The following is a 4,984-nucleotide window of genomic DNA, read 5'->3' as shown; positions in this document are numbered from 1 at the left end:
ACCCATACGATCCTCTGCCACAGGATGTATTAGTTTTGATGAACAGCAAACACAGTACCAGAACCTTTAAGCCGACCCGGCAGTACTTGTGCGGTAAGGTAGTTTAGGATACATCCTCCAATCGAGTCACCAGGCCCTTCTTAAGACCAGCCTTGCATGGTCCTTTCCAAGATGGGTCCTCCCCTGGATCTTCCCGATTGTCCGGCTTCTTCCCGCAGGACAGACAGCACAGGACCATCCCAGCGACAGCAGGCCCCAGACAGACCTCTGGGTTCACCTGCTCGGCTGCCGCAACGCAAACCTCCAGGCCGGAGGGCCGCGAAGTAGAACTTACTGACACATGCCTCTAGGCCAGGAGGGCCACGAGGCGAAAAGCTCCCCAAAACATGGCGTCTGTCCCATAAATACCCTCTCCCAGAATGCAACTCGGAGAACCACCTCCGCCGAGTTATCTCCGGGTCAGAAGAGCACTCATACACTTCAGCTTGTTGCTTTTCCAACACCGACCCATGGTGGCAATGACACCCACAGGCACAGTGTGAAACTACACGCAACACAGCCAAACTGGAACAAAGGCTAAATCTGACAATAAACTAAATCTGAACTATGTACAGAACAGATGACCCACTAAATTTACCTAGAAGCGGTAGATTGGAAAATCTACCAGCGCTACATACGTCCTCAACGTTTGGCAAAATATGACTCTCAAGCCTGAGAGTAGGTATTTGAACTTAGAACTTGGATGAGAAGGAAGAAAAGACAGTATAGAAATGTTACAGTTTTAACATTTATACAATGACATATTCACATCAGCAAAAGAAATCACATTAAACATGTCACAAAACCCCACTATCTACCTAGCTGAAAAGCCTGATAGGAGAGCTTGATAGGAGATCTGATTGTTCCTGAAAGAAACAAAATTAGACACACACGAAATATGTACAGTAGCATCACTAACAATTTAGGAGCAAAGCCTCATTCCACAAAAGAATGACACTCTCTTCCCACATATTTTTCTTCTAATGAAAATAAACTGAAATAACTTGAAAAGTCCATCCCTATCTCGGGGCATATTGTATTTTTTTTTTTTTTTCCAGTAAAGAAACTTTGGTTATCACAAACGTCTTTGGATATATAATCGCTGAGGTGAATAAAATCTCTTGACCACGGAGATCTCTAAATACCAACACTATCTGTCTATACACCCCAAAGTTCTCTTTTCTTTTAGAAGAACAGAAGACAACAGTTTCTCTGCATAATCACCAATAAAACCGGGGATCTGGCAATGTCAGTTTCTTACCTTGCTTATCCACAGTGGTGATAAAGTAGACAATGTCATCTTTTCCGGGTCTGCAAATGACCACCTTGTCAGCATAGATGTGCCGACCATAGTTCCAATGCAGCAAACATCCATTGAAACGTTCATCCATAGCATATTCTGTGGCAACACGTTTGGTGAGCCCTCTCTGTAAACGAGCAAGTCTAGGCAAAGTTCTATTTTTCCCCAAACCAGGAGGCACACAAGAATTTGGCGATTTACGCACCATAGATCCGATGGGTGTCGGCTCACTCTCAAGCAAACTAGCAACTTTAAACAATGTCTCTTTGGTAGTACTGTGCGGCTCCACACAAAGTGATGTCTTCCCAGAATCCAGAGCTATCCATTCTGAGAAAGTAAGGGCAGAAGCAACATCTTCACCCTGGGCCCACAACAGTTCCTGTGACATTGTCTCAAACAAATCATCATCACCGGAGAGATTTGACATAGAATCTATCTCCGAGTCTCTCAACTCTTCCGCTGGCAAATATTTACAAAGAGTCCCAGATATGTTCCCCTTTGATCTCTCACCTGTTCCTGACGTGGACTTCTCCGGATCTATATACTCCTCTGGCTCCGGTTCGGGTAGTCTCTGGGGTAGGCCTCGACCACGGCCGCGGGAAGCCTTCACATATCCCACCTTCCTTGGAACAGGTGCAACGGGGATAAGTGTGGTAGAAGTAGAAATAAAGGTGATGTCCGCTGATGAAGCGGTGACAGCGACATCTCCCTCGGAAGCACTCTCGGCAGCAGCCGAGACCATGGCCCGTTGCTCTCCAACAGCAATGGCAGTAGTTTCCACTGTGGCGATACCTGTAGCCCAATCCACACGATAAGCACGGGGCGACATTGTAGGTTGCTCCACTGTGAACAAATATTCTCCGCACTGCAAACAGCGGACAAATGGTCGGAGATGTATGGCCAGTCCTCCACACTTGTGGCAAAGCATGCCCAGCCCTTGGATATCTCCAACTGTGTATAGTACGAACCGCCCCTGCAGCTTTAAACGAATGCCGGTATCTGTTAGCAGGGTTCCGGTCAGCATAGCACCCACAGCGGTACTTGTAGAGAACATCTTGGACCCCATAGTCAACGGTATCAATGGGAAAGAAGACATGGCTGCACTCTGATCCTCTCAACACGATCACAAGGCTTCTCTCTCCTTTGGTGCCAAACACTCATACAACCGCGTCCCACGAGGCAACAAGTAGATTAGGCTCCTCCCACTTGTTCCTCTGATCACGTAGCTCCCGGGCTTTTACTTCTCAGGGCTGCTCAGGGTAACGGCAAACAATCCCGGAGGACGCCCCCACACGTAGCACTAATTCACAGTGGAGCTGCTGATTTTTAGCGGGCTGTTACCGTCACCTTTTTACCTGTAATTTCACCAGTACCAGGTCTAGGGTCCCATTGAGCTTATCCTCAGACAATGTAGGCACCAGTCACTTGAGTACTTTTTTCAAAAGCTTTAATGGGAGATAACTGGAAGAAGTAGCAGGAAAGAGATAGAAGAAGAGTTGCAGGGAAGTTCAAATACCTTTTCTTGGCGTAGCACTAAGGAATTGAAATCTTTGGGCTGAATGTATCCTCAGCTCAGGATTAAATCTTTGCCCGCCCGGATAGGTCTCTCTCACCAACCTAGCAGCAGGTACGCAGCACGAACAAAAAGTCTCTGCCACAGACTTGAGTGAAATAAAACCCGTACGATCCTCTGCCACAGGATGTATTAGTTTTGATGAACAGCAAACACAGTACCAGAACCTTTAAGCCGACCCGGCAGTACTTGTGCTGTAAGGTAGTTTAGGATACATCCTCCAATCGAGTCACCAGGCCCTTCTTAAGACCAGCCTTGCATGGTCCCTTCCAAGATGGGTCCTCCCCTGGATCTTCCCGATTGTCCAGCTTCTTCCCACCGGACAGACAGCACAGGACCATCCCAGCGACAGCAGGCCCCAGACAGACCTCTGGGTTCACCCGCTCGGCTGCCGCAACGCAAACCTCCAGGCCGGAGGGCCGTGAAGTAATACTCACTGACACATGCCTCTAGGCCAGGAGGGCCATGAGGCGAAAAGCTCCCCAAAACATGGCGTCTGTCCCATAAATACCCTCTCCCAGAATGCAACTCGGAGGACCACCTCCGCCGAGTTATCTCCGGGACAGAAGAGCACTCATACACTTCATACAAGCTTGTTGCTTTTCCAACACCGACCCATGGTGACAACGACACCCACAGGCACAGTGTGAAACTACATGCAACACACTCAAACTGGAACAGAGGCTAAATCTGACAATAAACTAAATCTGAACTATGTACAGAACAGATGACCCACTAAATTTACCTAGAAGCGGTAGATTGGAAAATCTACCAGCGCTTCATGTACATTCACATGAAAGTTCACACTGAGTTCCAAGCTTCAATTTGGACACTAAGTGGGATCAAATAAATTAAATTGTATATTACAAATGTATTTTATTTATTAGTGTTGAATGCAAATTTGTTATAGGAAATAAATTTATTTTTTGTTGTCTAACTTTATATTTTAATGTTTTAAGAAAACACAACTCCAAATTTCATTAAATTTGATGCTGGTCATGCAGTATCATACAGCATGGACATTTGTAAAGTACATATCTTACCTTGATCAGCATTATCATAAAACATAATTGAGATGATTGTGAGGTCACACTAACAGAAAGATTTGCTGGTTTCCACAGGTCTAAGGATCTCTGGTGAAGCTGTACACTACTAGGTGATAATATGGTGTGTCCTGGTAAGTAAGTTCTAATTTTCTTATCATTACCTTTCTCTCTATACTCCTTTTATCGTCTGTTTGCTTGCACACTTCACTTCTTCCCTACTTAGCCAGCCTAGCCCAGGTGTGTAATTGCATGTCACCTAATGGAAATACATTATCTGCTTTACAGTATTTCAATTATAAAGGCAAAGGATTACAGTGAACAAATATTGCTCAGACATTCAGTATTTCTCACAAATGGGACTATGTATCATATTTTAGGCAATGAAAAGACCTTTGATTCTAATATATACATTCACAAGAAAGTTCACACTGAAAGCCAAGCTCCAAGTTGGACACTGAGTGGGATCAAATAAATCAAATTTTATATTACAAATCTATTTTAGTTGTTGGTGTTGAATGCAAATTTGAATTGGAAAGACATTTCTTTTTTTTGTTATCTAACTCTTTTTAGTGCATGTTTTGAGAATACACAAACCCAATTTTCTTTTACAAAAGGTTTATTAATAGACAATCTAACATATAAGGACAGCCATTGGATGGTTACAGCTTGTAATAAACAAACATGAGGTAGAAAACAAAGACAAATAATAGTAAAAAACGGACAACATAAACAGTAACATTACACCGGTTGCTAACATAATGACCATGTAACTAAGAACAACCCCAATCTCCATTAAACTAAGAACAACCCCAATCTCCATTAAATTTGATGCTGGTAATGCAGCATCATACAGCATGGACAGTTGTAAAGCACAAATCTTACCTCGATCAGCATTATCATAAGACATGATGTGACTGTTGTTTGTTGTATTGATTGGAAATTTGGCTAGTACCGGGTCCCACACCACCCACCTTTCTGAAATGAGAGAATATGGCACATTATGGCATAAATGCATTATAGGTATAT

This window comes from Aquarana catesbeiana, linkage group LG09 (assembly GCF_042186555.1).
Source record: "Aquarana catesbeiana isolate 2022-GZ linkage group LG09, ASM4218655v1, whole genome shotgun sequence".
Lineage (NCBI taxonomy): Eukaryota > Metazoa > Chordata > Amphibia > Anura > Ranidae > Aquarana > Aquarana catesbeiana.
The sequence above is the reverse complement of the archived record's forward strand: the minus strand, read 5'-3'. Positions refer to the sequence as shown.